The following is a 14832-nucleotide window of genomic DNA, read 5'->3' as shown; positions in this document are numbered from 1 at the left end:
TAATTTGTAATTTCAGAATTATAGAATAAGAATAGTGTTAATGCAAAACAGTAGTGTTTGGGGATAGTGTGTGTGTGTGTGTGTGTGTGTGTGTGTGTGTTGTGTTTTGATAAATATTAATGGGGATTTGAACTTGAATAGGAACAGTAATTGCCAGGATTTAAATTCTAATGTGTCTAACTGACTCCTTTAAAAAAATTTTTTCTAACTTAAAAAAAATTGAAAAGTTTCATGATTAAAGGAATAAGGAGCGGCTTCTGAGAAATCACTGCAATTTGCTTTCTAATTTGCTGAATAATAATGCAAATGGACCATTAAAATGTTTCTCACGTTGCCATTTCTGAGAGTTTAGAGATGGAGAGAAACTAACCAGGGCCGAGTCCCTGAGCGCCTCAACTATGATCCTACACGTGCCTTTGCGATAAGCCACAGCAGCTGCAGACCTCAACGGCCGCCAGTCTATAAGTGGCCCACAAATCCTGAACATGAGGAAGTTGGCCAGGTGCAGCCTCTCTCCAGCTAACAGGGCTCCCTCCAAAGTCATTTTTAATTGTAGAGTCACTTTATTAACAACTGAGGTCATGAGTACATAATTAGTCTTATCAACAGCAAAAAGACTTTTAGAAAAGGGATTCCAAACCAATTTACCAAAAAGGCCCCAAACAGAGTTTACACATAAAAAATAAAGTCTAAGGAGACAATGGGCTCTTTGGAGGGCAGAAATCCTTCAGGAACCTAGGAGGCAGCACTGACTTGCAGGAGTCATAAGGGTTAAGAACCCTGGTTTTAGAGCAGGCAGCTTGGCCTTCTGTTGCTGTGTGACCTTAGACAAGTTACTTAACCTCTCTGAACTTTAGCTTCCTCATAATGTTGCTTTGAGGGTTACATGAGATGGTTTGTATACTCAGCTGCAAGCCTGGCACACTTAAGCGTAAGAGACACAATAGCTATTATTGGGAAGCATGTATCAGTCATCCTTACATTCCCAGATTCTGCCAAAATGCTCAGTAGATGGCCAATTAACATTAACGAATTGACTGCAGTGATGCTAAAAGTGTGCATTATCTCCTGACCAGCCACATTCCTTTCTTGTCAAACCTGCCCCTGTTCTCCCCTTAACCCATGTGGTCTCCCTGCTGCCTGTTTGGACAAAACCGATTTGCCAAGAGTGGATACCGGCCTCAGCCTGAGCTCATCAGATGCTGTTGGGCTCTGGAGCTGTAAGGTCTCGGAGACCAGGGGTTGGCAAACCACAGCCCTTGGGTCAAATGTAGCCCTCTGTCGGATTTTGTGAATACAATATTTATTAGAACAGGGCTCCACCCCTTCTCTCAGGCGTTGCTCAAGGCTGCTCCTGCACCACAAAGGCAGAGTTGGGTTGACTAGTTGCAACAGAAAGTGAGGGCCTGCAAAGCCTCGTGTAGTTACTACCTGGCCCTTTATAGAAAAGGTTGGCCAGCTTCCTGTGGAGACCAACAACTGGCAACCAGTTTTTACCATTTGCATATTAAAAAGTAAGCCGAAAAGGCCATCTGCAGAAAGAAGTGGGAGAATGGCACAGACAGCAGAGCATTTGGCCACAGAAAGCAAGGGACCAGAGAAAGGCACGGCAGAGAAGAGAGAGGCTTGACGAGGGCTGGAGGGTCCACGTGGAAGAGGGCTTACCCTCCGGTTGGCAAGCAGTGCTGGTTCTGGGCGGGAGGCCTCAGTGCCTCCCCTCTTGGACCCCAGTGATGGCCATTGGCTTCCCCTCGAGCAAGTGGCCCAAAAGGGAGCGACATAGAAGCTCCCTTCTATGGGAGCTTCCCATAGAAGCGTCCCTTCTATGGGAGCTTCCCATAGAAGCGTCCCTTCTATGGGAGCTTCCCATAGAAGCGTCCCTTCTATGTCTTTTATGACCTAGCTTCGGAAGCCACGCACCATTGTTTCTGCAATCCTGTTAGTTACACGCAGGTCAGGCTTATTCGGTGTAGCAGACCCCACACCAGGCCAGGAATATGCCCAGGGGAGAACCCCGGAGGCCATCAGGTGACATTCCAAAATCTCTGAGGTCCCTCTGAGCCTCCCCCAGGCGATTCATCGAGATTCTGCTTACTCTTATGGGAACCGTCTTCCTCCTTCTTACTTGAGAGAACCGGAGTATTTCGGTATCCTTGCAACACCTGAACTCTAAGAAAGTGATGAAGACGGAAAAAGAGAGTGTTATTTGAGCCATCGCCTCTGGTAGAACGTGGAGGTCTCTGAGGTCTTGCCCTTCCGAGCGCCTCCTTCGTAGCCTCCTGTCTCTCCCTAGCATGTGGCATTCCACACCAGTCCCTCCTCATCTAGGCAGCAGGAGCCACTGTCAGGCCCTAGGGACTCGGCCGTAGACAAAATAGGAAAAGACCCTGTTCCCTGGAGCTGACGTTCCAGTGTGGGGAGACAGACACCAAGGAAATAGACACACCAGATGGTGGAAGGTGTCATAAAGATAATTAAAGATAAAGTGTGTGTTATTCTACAAAGGGTGGTCAGAGAGGGCCTCTCTCCTGAAGCAGCATCTGAGCAAAGACCTAAATGAAGAGACAGAGTGAGCCATGAGCGTATCAGAGGAAAGGGGGCCCAGGAGTTTGCAGGGAAGCCAAGAAGTGGGCAGTCTGCGCAGGATGTGGGATCAGGGGAGAGACTTTCGACACGGGGACTAGGATTAGGATATGTCCTGTAGCCAAGGAACAGTTCATGATTCAGGGATGCAGGAGAGAGAGGGATGAAATCCAGAGGCTAAAGAAAGGCATCTGCCTCCGACAGACTGGACCCTTCTCCCATCCTAACAGGAGGGAAGACAGGATGCGACACAGATGGAAGCAGGTTGAAGACGTGAAGATGACGAGGGAGTTTCTGGCAATCCAGAAAGCAAGCCACTTAGGACAACGCTTCAAAACCTTTAATGCGGAAATGAATCACCCAGTGACTTCGTTAAGACGCAGATCCTGATTCAGTAAGTCTGAGTGGGGTCTGAGCTGGTGCATTTGTTTTTTTAACATTTTGATTTATTTTTGAGAGGCAGAGAGAGACAGAGCGCGAGCAGGGGAGGGGCAGAGAGAGAGGGAGACATGGAATCCGAAGCAGGCTCCAGGCTCCGAGCTGTCAGCACAGAGCCCGACGCGGGGCTCGAACCCATGAACCGTGAGATCGTGACCTGAGCTGAAGTCAGACATTTGACCGACTGAGCCACTCAGGTGCCCCTGAGCTGCTGCATTTGTGACAAACTCCCTGGTGAGGCCTGCACTGTTGGTCTAGGACCACCTTTTTAAGTACAAAGGGATGTAGGATATATGGAAGATTTGTGGGCAGTGTGTAGGGACTTTTGAGGTTTGCAGCCATCCATTGAAGTGAGGACAGTCACCGCAGCTGGTATTCTTCTCTCACCGCTCGGGTACAGGGATGGAGTAAGGCGATAGTTGGGTTTCATCAAGAATGAAGACAGAGCCAACGAGCTAGTGGTATTTATGAGGAAGCAATTCATGAGGAAACAAAATTTTTTGCTTATTTATTTTTGAGACAGAGACAGAGTGTGAGCAGGGGAGAGGCAGAAAGAGAGGGAGACAGAGAATCCCAAGCAGGCTCCACGCTGTCAGCGCAGAGCCCGATGCAGGGTTCGAACCCACAAGTCCTGAGATCATGACCTGAGCCGAAGCTATGAGTCAGAGGCTTGATCAACTGAGGCATCCAGGCACTCCATGAGGAAGCATTTTTTAATGACGTACCACTTAATGCAGTCTGGGCTAAGTAGGAAGTGAAAAACAGATATGATCAGATGATGAAAAAAATGATAAGGTCAAGGAATCATGGGCCTGAATGAGGTCAAAGAATCGCTGGGAGGGGAGCATTAGAAGCAATCAGCTAGGGGCACCTGAGTGGCTTAGTTGGTCAAGCGTCTGTCTTTGGCTCAGGTCCTGATCTCATGGTTCATGGGTTCGAGCCCCACATCGGGCTCTGTGCTGACAGCTCGGAGCCTGGAGCCTGCTTCGGATTCTATGTCTCCTGCTCTCTGGCCCTCCCCTGCTTACAGTTTATCTCTCTGTCTCTCTTTCTCTCTCAACAATAAAGAAACATTAAAACATTTTTTTAATTTAAAATTTAAGAAGCAATCAGCTAAATAGAGAGGAGGAGGTCAGGAAGTGAGGGGCTAGAAATAGAGGTTTAGAGGGGATGACAAGGTCAAGCATCTGACCTCCAGAGGGGAAAACTGAAGACCATTTGAGGTGTGGAGGTCCAGAAACCGAGAGCCCAAGGTGTAAGATGGATCATTCCCCCCAAACAGTGACAGAAGTGGTTGGTGAAAACGAAGATAGTGAGTTCAATACTCAAGGCATTAAGGAACAAGGAGCAATAAAGAAGCTGGAAGATAAGAGCAGGTTTTTAGTCTGATGACATGAACTTCGAAGGAGCTTTGCGCCAGACTCTGCCAGACGCTGGGAATACGAGACAGGCACAGTCCCTCTCCTCAGTGCAAAGGGAAGCCAGGAAGGGTTTTAGACCAGTGCTACCCTCCCCCCAGTATATATGTTAAATTCTAACAACCCCATATGATGGTATTTGGAGGTAGGATAGATGCCCAGGAAAGGTAACTCTCTTTACAAAACATATTTAGCACATGTCACGTGCCCGTGTCTCACACCCATCATTTCATGTGCCCAGTAGGAATCCTGTGCACTGGATATTACTATCCTCATTGGGCAGACAAGGACACTGGGCTTGGGGACCAGTGACGGTTAGAGCCAGCCCTTTGCTTCTTGTCCTGCCTCCCTCTGACCACTGTACTCTCCTGCTCGCAGCTTTGATGGGCAGGGTGAGGACACTGGACATGATGGCTAGGGACAGGTGCTCAGCCAGGAATGGGGAGAAGGAAAGGGTGCCAAGACCTGTAGGTTGGATTCCATCAGCTTGACCCAAGGCATAGGAATTGCTCTGTAGACTTTCTGCTCTTCTTTTTTTAATGTTTATTTATTTTGAGAGAGAGAGGAAGTGAGAAGTGGGGAGGAGCAGACAGAGAAGGAGAGAGAGAATCCCAAGCAGGCTCTACATTGTCAGCACAGACCCTGACGTGGGGCGTGATCTTATGAACTGTAAGATCATGACCTGAGCTGAAATCCAGAGTCCTATGCTTAACTGCCACCCAGGCGCCCTGACTTTCTGCTCTTCTATTATGACTTTCTTTCCCAAGTGTCTTTACTCTCCATGACACCCAATAATATTTACTGAGATATTTGTGATGAGATGTTTGAACAAAGATTTAAAAGAGCAAAGGGCCCAGGGAGGGTTTCAGAGACAGACGGCCTCCCTGTGTCTACTAACCCAGAGAACAAATGTGCAAGGTGTGGGGGCAGGGAGGCCGTCTCAGCCCTGACGTCTCCCTTCCAGGGGCCTCAATACAGTTCATCTTGCACAAGGACAGCATTATGCCTGGTAAACTTTGGTGTGGGCAGGCGAGATATTAGAGGATTTGCAAGGCTGCTGCAGTTGATGACACCAGCTTATGACACGAGAGACCGGCAGAGCTAGAAAAGGAGCCCACGTTCCTTATTTTACAAACACACAGGCCAGTGGCCTTGTCCACGGGCTCAGCATTGGTTAGCGAAACAGAGAGGATATGAATCCCAGGCTCCTCGCTGGTTCTCTAATCACTCTAATCCTCTTAAAAAGAATTGCCATAAAACCAACAAAAACTCCAGAAAGAACTAGCATCTTTTGGATGAGCATGGCCTTCACTGGAGAGAGTTTTCTCAATATGCTTTTGGTGCCATTTTTCCTATGAATCAATCACAAATGTCCTGTGGGCAGAGCCCTGGCCAGGTACACCTGTCCACAGCTTTGCATTGTGGACTCTGAACTGTTGGCAGCATGGATGGATGGATGGATGGATGGATGGATGAGTGGATGAGTGGGTGGGTGGATGGATGGATGGATGGATGGATGAGTGGATGAGTGGGTGGGTGGATGGATGGATGGATGGATGAGTGGATGAGTGGGTGAGTGAGTGGGTGGGTGGATGGGTGGATGGGTATGTGAATGTATGGATGACTGCAGGAAGGAGTTGGAGAATATTACCTGGACAGCCTCAGAGTACAAATTCTAGGACATAAAACGTCAAATTAACATTTGTTAGTGTTTCTGGCACAGAAGACTGTCTCTTGGTGGAAAAACTCTGCTTTTGCCTCCCAGTGTAGACATCAGCAGTCAGTTAATTACATGTAGTTATAGTTACCACTGTTGTTTTTATAGTGTGTATGACTCCCTCATGAAGAGGTAGTAAACAATTAAAACACTTGCTCCTATACTGTCCTAAATACTCCTTTGGAGCGGCTGTGAAATCCACCATCCCGAGAGAGAGACAAGGGGAGAAAAGAAAGTGCCTTCCCTTTCAGAATACATCAAGCAGTAAAAAGTCACCAGTGGATGACAAGAGTGGTAGGGACATCTAAGGCTGAGGTAGCAGCAGCAGGTTCCGGGGGGGAAAGGAAAGTCTTAATAAAGGCTCTGTTGGCTCTCTTGCCCCTGGGGTCTTCTGCTGGGCCCCTGACTAGGTCTGCAAGTCACTAGTCCCTCCTGTGGGGGACTGGTCACCAAGGTGTTTTGCTGCTTTTGGAAGTAGGCAGACCTAGGTTCTATCCCCCTAGCTTTGTGACACTAGTTACTTAACCTCCCTGAGCCTAAGTTTACTCATTTGTGATTAAGGACAGGATTGTCCAGAGTGAGTGATGTAGGACACTGGGTGTCAGGGCGCGCTCAGCCAAGCGCTCACAGCGTGGATCTTCCCTCTCCCCGCGCTGCTGCAGGAAGCGGCCACAGGGAGGAGAGGCCGCAGGAGACGAGCCCTCCACTCGGCTTCCAAACGGCTCTCTGCGGTGCCTCTGCCGGCGAGGTCCGGGCGAGCGTTCCGGAGACAGCGCGCCCCCTAGAGGCCGGCCTCCCGAACAAGGGTTGCGTCCAAGGTAGGACTGATTAAAAAGCTTTGGGGGGCCCTAGGCCAATGCACAAGGTGGAAAGGAGCTAATGAACGAGAGCACAGCTGTTGATTTCGTTTTCTGGAGGCCTAGAGGGGTTCCTGTCGGTCCTAGCTTGCATCCCCAGGCCGCCGAACTGACCACAGTTGGCTAAGCTGAAAAAGCTTCTTTATTCGAATGGGAAAGACTCAGTTTCAACTACCATCTACTGAGCACTCACGAGGTTTCAGTCTCTGTGCTGGGTGCTTTCACTTACTTTTATCCCATTTAAATTCAGTAACCCTTTGAGGGAGGGTTTGTTTTTCTGATATGGTAACTGAAGCACTCTAAGAGAAAGTATGTACCCATGGTGGAAACGTGGCTACCGCGGGATTCGTTTAGTGTGCTAGGGCTGCGGCAGCAAACTACCAAAACCACAATAGAAATGTATTGTCTCATAGTTCTGGAGGCTAGGAGTCTGAAACAAGGTGTTGGTCACCTCCTCAGGTCAGGATCTTCTTCAGACCTTTCTCTTTGGACTGTAGATGTCTTGTGTTTGTGTGGTATTCAGTCTGTATGCGTATCTGCTCCAAATGTCCCCTTTTTAGAAGGACACTAGTCATACCGGATTAGGATCCTAAGGGACTCTTGTTTTAACTTGATTACTTTTGTAAAGATTCTATCTCCAAGTAAGTCACTTTCTGAGACGCTAGGGGTTAACACTTCAACATAAGAGTTAGGAGGACTCCGTTCAACCATAATGGGATTTAACCCACAACTGCTGATTCTAAGGCTGGTATTTGCCTATATAGCAGGATTCTTATACTTGGGTGTACATTAGATTTACCTAGAGGGACACCTGGGTGGCTCAGTCGGTTAAGCGTCGGACTTCGGCTCAGGTCATGATCTCACAGTTTGTGAGTTCGAGCCCTGCATCGGACTCTGTGCTGACAGCTCAGGGCCTGGAGCCTACTTCAGATCCTGCATCCCGCACCCCCCACCCCCACCCCCACCCCTTCCCTGCTCACACTCTGTGTCTCTCTGTCTCTCAATAATAAATGTTAAAAAAATTTTAAAAAAAGATTTACCTAGAGAATTTTTTTTTTTAATTTGTAAGAGGTGTGTGTGTGTGTGTGTGTGTGTTTTAGAGAGAGAAAGTGAATGGGGGAGAGGGGCAGATGGAGAGAATATTTTTTATTTATTTATTTTGAGAGAGAGGGCTCAAGCATGGGTGTGCAGGTGGGGGAGGGGCAGAGAGAGGGAGAGAGAGAATCCCAAGCAGGGCTCGATCTCACAAACCGTGAGATGATGACCTGAGCTGAAATCAAGAGTCAGACACTTAACTGACTGAGCCACTCAGGTGCCCTGAGAGAGAGAGAGAGAGAGAGAGAGAGAGAGAGAGAGAATCTTTTTAAAAATTTTTTTAATTTATTTTGAGAGAGAGAGAGAGAGTATGCACAAATGTAGGAGGAGCTGAGAGACAGAGAAGGAGAGAGAGAATCCCAAGCAGGCTCTGTGCTGTCAGCACAGAGGTCAACTCGGGGCTCAATCTCACAAGCCATGAGATCATGACCTGAGCTGAAATCAAGAATTGGACACTCAACCAACTGAGCCACCCAGGTGCCCCGTAGATTTAGGTTATTTATAAGATCTTAATTTTTCCTTTACATGGTGAATTAATGGGTGCTTATCTATATACACATCTACATTTATATCTCTAGTAATATGATCATATCTAATGAAGAGGCTACTCCAGGACCATTAAGGAAAGTATATCATAAACAGGATTATGATTTATCCTAATTCATTGCTGTGTACCTGAGACTACTCAATCCTCCAAATCGTTGGGCTTGTTCAGATTGGTTCATGATTCTATGAATCTCACTTAGCTTATTCTAATAGCTTAGATTTTCACAAGGTTCTGGAGTTAGGACCATTTTGTCCAAGCTACTTCTTTGATCAGTGCTGTGTTTTTACCAATCTAGATCAAGCAATACAGGTCACGATTTAGTGTGCCAATTCAGTTAGAAAGCTCAACTGATTAAGGTAGAGGAATCCAGAGACTGAAACTTCACTGAGTTAAGTGGAATCAGTTCAGTGGATAGGAAAAAGAAAGAGAAAAACAATTAGTTCCTATAAAACAGAAGAATATGAGTTGCTGAGACTCTCTTAAACATGTAGAGATAGCAAGTGCCTTGGCAGGAAGTGGTAACCAAAACATTAAACCACACCTTGAGAAAATGAGCATTAATTTGGGATTACAGCAGGGATAAAAAACAAAATACTGGTGGAAGAGAATAAGAAAATCTAATCTTCAGTGCCCACGGATCAGAAGGCAACGTTTTGACTTTGTTCTTCTGGTTTGGAAATGATGGAGTTGCGTTTCCATTTTAGAAACAATGTATTTTAAGTACCTCAAATACCCCATATTCTGTAGGCAAAAGTAAAGACAGTTAACAGAGCATAAATCTGTTTCATTTGACTACATGAGGGAGCTTCAAATTCTCCTTTAAAGCCCTGGCTAGTGCATTGTTCAGAAACAGTGGTGACACAGGGATCTGGGAGGCTTTGGAGGTACCCAAACTCAGAGAGTGGTTTGCCAAACAAGGAGCACTGAGTTGTCATGGTGTGAATTTGCAAAACTTGATACCTTTAGTGATATGGCATTCGCCTTGAATTTTAGTGCACAGTACATTTTGTTTTCATTGTAAGGAAAAGGATATGAGCAAAGATAAGGTAGTATGTTTTTCATATTTCTTCCCTTTTCTACCCTGTAAATAAAAGGGCAAAAGATATTACCGAGCAAATGTTTAGAAAAATTTGGCTTATTTTCATGCTTAGAAGTTTTGCTATAGGGATAGTCACTGCTACTGTTTACATGAGACATTCCTACCGGGGAAACTAAACTCTGAAGTATTTACTATGCTTAGATAAAACACATATTTTTCCTTGTGAGTACAGCATGTTCAGGTTTATACATACCATGTGTAATTCCCCAAGCACTTTTTCCAGCTCAAAAGCATGACATCAGATGCATTTGTGGAAGTTGATGTGAAAATTCTTTGCTCTTTAAAATACTTGCTAACTGAGCCTTATTAAAAGTATGCCTTGTTACTGAATTGGCTTTTATTGGTATTGACTCCAAAAATACTGATAAAATAGGAGGGAAAAATTATCTTTTCCCCATCGAATTTGAATGGAGAAATCCAAGACTGAGGGTGAGAAGTTTGTCATAATAATAGCAGAACCCTAGAAAGAAGAGTCAAAAATGAATGCAGCTGAAGAACCCAGAGACTTCTCTGGTTTGTGCCATCCTGAGGCTCTGATTCATGTAGTACCCTAACGCCATTCTGTACGTTTCCATCATTCAGAAAATATCTAAACAGTCCGTAGTATTAGGGAAAAAAATTAGCCAATTGTGAACAGAGCCCAGAAGATGGCACAAAACATTTCTTTACCGTACTCATCACATCATTATTCAGTCTTGCCACCCGACTATGCCGCATGACAAGACCAGAAAACATCTTTCTCACTAAAGCAACTGAGGAATGCGTTAACAGGTGGAGCCCCTGCAAACTCTCTCAAAGGACAGCTCTGTGGTTGCTCTGCTTGGGAGGCCAGGTGTGAGATATCACCACTGACACAGCCTCCCCAATCCCAATGGTGACGATGGGATCTTACAGTGGGAGAGATAGTGGCAGCCCTTAGTCACCAGAGGCAGAGTGGGTGCCTCTATGGTGGAGGGTAATCAGGATGCCTTTGCCTGAACTTTGATGGTAGTGAATTTGCCATGCTCCTGGAGTGAAATAGATGAGCCACCTTCTAGAGTATGGCTTGGTCTATATAAGAGGAAGACGCTCTAAGTCTAGTAGCCAAACACCTGCCTTGAGCCACCACTGTGGACAGTCATGGCCTCTTACCAGTTTCCAGACTTAGGTCAATTTACAGACCCAAAGCTCCGTGATTCAAGAAGAGGCAGGTTGCCCTGGAGGAAGGATCCTGCTTGCTCCCACATAAGCAGAACACACGGGGCCAGAATCAAGGGTTAGAAATGGGAGTGGCTCTTTTTATTATTTTACCTAATGAACTCACTTCCAGTTAATTTTTGCTTTTCATCCTGATAACCTTGGGTTCTGCTGGTTTGGAGGTCTTAGTCCTGGAAGAGGAAATCTTTCCACTGGGGAAAATAACTACAGTTCCATTAAATTGGAAAGTGAGATGTCCACCTGGTCTTTTTGGGCTGTTTTATGCCATTGAACCAACAGGCAGAAAAGAAGTTCCTCTAATGGCCACAGTGATTGATCTGAACCACCACAGAGAAACTAAATTGCTGCTACACAGTAGGGACAAGGAGAACTTTGTCTGAAACCCAGGGGATTTTCTGGGGTGTCTTTAGTATTTCTATGCCCAGTGTTATGATGGAAACCATAGAAACAAACAAACAACAAATGCAAGATAGTTGACTACTCAGTCCTTTTTCGAATTTGGGCTATTCTACCACTTAAAGAATCCCCACCAGCTGAGGTTCTGACTGAGGGTGAGAGAAATACAAAATGAGTAATAAAGGAAAGAAGTCATAGATATCAATTATGGCCTCATGGCCAATTAAAGAAACGAGGAGTGTATTGCTTTGCACATTTTCTCTTTTCTTGGTATATGTAGGTTTTTATTTGCATATATCAACCATTTTCTTCATCTTTCTTCTTCTCATTTTTATTTTTAAATATAAGTTGTTGGAGAATAACTTTATAGCTTAGTCTTTAGGGTAACAGAATAGCAAATTGAATTGTGACAAGATTTGGGGGTTAATTAACATAATCAGTGATGGACATAGTGACTGTTTGGACCTTGCCTTTCTTCATTTTGAGGAAAGGGTGAGAACTTCTTCACTTGGAAGGACACCTGTATCTTATTAGTTAGAAATATAAAGTTGCTTTGCTATTTTATAGAAGTTGCAATGTTTAGAGAAAGGTGTATATGGAAGCTGTATAGCCAAAGGGGTAGGCTGTGTCAATTATTAACTTATTGCTTCTCAGCTCCAAATCCATACTTCATTGCCTGCTCTGTGATAATGGAGGTGGACCCTATAAATATTTCTCCCTTGCCTACTGAGATGATGCTAAGTGTTGTTGGTAAAAGGTACTGGAGGAACACTGGAGGAAACGGGGTTTTGCTTCCTGGTTCCAATGTGCTTCTCATAAAACTAGGCTTCTGCTGTGAGGGTAGCTTGTCAGGCTGGGTTCCTACAGTAAGCAGGGGCCAGCAGCCCCTGGTGGTCAGTTGGCACATGGCACATCCCTGTGGGCAGCTTCCCCTGGCCCACCTTGGGCAGCTTCACAGCAGAATGGTGCCAGCATGGCACTTCCCCGTGAACAGCTTTCCTTAGCACCCCAGACAGCAAAGGTAGGCAAGTTGAAAGCCATGACACCTTTCTGTGCATGGCTTCCTCTGGCACCCCAAATAGCCCATATCCAGCAAGTCCCCCTATCACAGCACCCTAGCATCCATAAGCCAAGGAATGCCAAGGATTGTCAGGAACCACCACCAGCTGGAAGAGACAAGGAAGGAGTCTTCCATAGAGACTTTGGAAAGAGAATGGCCTTGCTGACACCTTGATCTTGAACTTCCAGCCTCTAGAACCGAGAGACTTCCCGAATCCCAGTCTCTTCCCAGGTGTTCTCTTCCCTAGTCGGCACATTACCTGGAATCAGGGGTAGTGACAGAATGCATTACAGTGCATCACCTCTAGAAGGGGATAATGAGACACAGTGCATTATAGCACATAACCTCTAGTAAGGGGTAGCATGACAAAGATTTTTAAATGTTTGCTTAATGTGCTCAAAGAGAAAAATTAAAGCATAGTAGCTATTAATAATGAATGATAAAAAAATATTAAATCCTTAGTTTTTATTATGTGACATTACCGCATCTGTTAGTTGGCAGGAAAGCACCCTCAGGTTCCAATGTGTCCATTCCCTGACTGCCAACAGACTGCTGACATGTGCGAAGGGCTCCAAGTATCCATTGGGTCACCCATATAAGGCATTTATAAAGTATTCTTGTCACATTAGAACTTGACTGGATCCAACCTACTGTTCCTCTGTTGTCACTAATACTGCTCTTATCTCGTTTGTCCTGTGCCTGTGTTAAAAAAAGGACATACATGGGGCGCCTGGGTGGCACAGTCGGTTAAGCGTCTGACTTCAGCCAGGTCACGATCTCGCGGTCCGTGAGTTCGAGCCCCGCGTCAGGCTCTGGGCTGATGGCTCAGAGCCTGGAGCCTGTTTCCGATTCTGTCTCCCTCTCTCTCTGCCCCTCCCCCATTCATGCTCTGTCTCTCTCTGTCCCAAAAAATAAATAAACGTTGAAAAAAAAATTTAAAAAAAGGACATACATTGCTACTAATAACCAAGATGCTAAATGGTGATTACACCTAATAATGCAAAGATTTTTTGAAAATATATAAGATTGTCTTTTTATGTACAGGAATGTGTGGAATTGATATGAGAACTGGAATCTCATATCAATTTGGAATTGGAATGAGGATTGATGAGAAATTCATCTGTACCCACTTAAATGATATTGCACAACAAAACAGGTACCAACAGATCCCATTTTCATTTCCCCATGATTTTTATCTAAGATAATATCCTATGTAGATTGGTTATTTCCATACTTTGTTTTGTTGTAATCTACTTAGGAGGTCCTGTGAAATGTTATTTTGCCTAAGTGACTTGAGACTGGAGTTGATCTTTTGGCCAGAAGACCTTGGCACTAAGGGGTTAGTGCTAATTTTCCTTGGGGGTGTTCTACTGGGCATTACTTGATGTTGTCACATAACTTTTAAGATATGTTCTGGAAATTTTGTTGATTAGTCTATATTCTATTGCATAGTGTGGAACACGTATAAGGCTTAGTTAACCTCTATATACTATGATAGCTTATTGCTGACTAGTTATAGTGTATTTAGGATTGCCTATAATAATTTAAGCTGCTTATTGATGTAATGGTAGCAACATGTAATCTTGTACATTACATTTACTGAGATGTTGCCTTTTTTATTTTAAAAGACTTATACAAATAGAATTCAAGTGTGCCTTTTACTTCAGTGAGGGTTAATTTGCAAAAATTTTTAATGACATCCCACTGATTCAGATTTCACTTGAAACTGACTTCAGGAAATTGTCCTGTATATTCCAAAAGAGAGAAAGAAAATTATGAGAGAAAAGCAGGCAGAAATTGAACAAGAATAAATGAGTATCAAAAATAGTGAATGAGAGATGCTTAACTGACTGAGCCACCCAGGCGTCCCTCTCACTTAATTCTTATACAGCTTCTTTGAGTCAGGCATTATCACCCTCCATTTTACGGATGAGAAAACCAAGGCTCCTCCAAACATTCCCTTTCTTTTTAATGGAACCTGGCAACTTCTGAGGACCTTAAAGCCCTGTTGGGTGGAGGCTGAATTCCTTCTCACACTGAAATTCCTCAGGGTCAGGAAGTGAGGACGGTGCCCCGCTCTCTCTCCATTTTAGCTTCCAGAACATTACCCTTCATCCCTATGCCCAAGATCCTAAAAACAGTTTATCTGGAGTCAGTTTTTGAATGAAAGTCCATCAGATGCTAAAGCACACGCTCTTTCCACACACTCCACCTGGGAAGATGAGCCAGCAGTGGGGCCATCTGTGCTCTTACCTCCCAGGCAAACCAGTGGGGCAAGTCCTAGAGTTAGCTCTCCAGTTTCAGTTTCCCCACCTGTAAAATCAAAGTACACCAGCTGTGTGTGTGTGTAAACGGGGAAATGAATGTGAGTGGATCAGTTGTTAAGGAGGGTCAGTGTATGTAAGGACCTGGGCTCAACAACTGG

The sequence above is a fragment of the Felis catus genome, chromosome A1, assembly GCF_018350175.1.
Source record: "Felis catus isolate Fca126 chromosome A1, F.catus_Fca126_mat1.0, whole genome shotgun sequence".
Lineage (NCBI taxonomy): Eukaryota > Metazoa > Chordata > Mammalia > Carnivora > Felidae > Felis > Felis catus.
Note: the sequence above shows the minus strand (reverse complement) of the source record.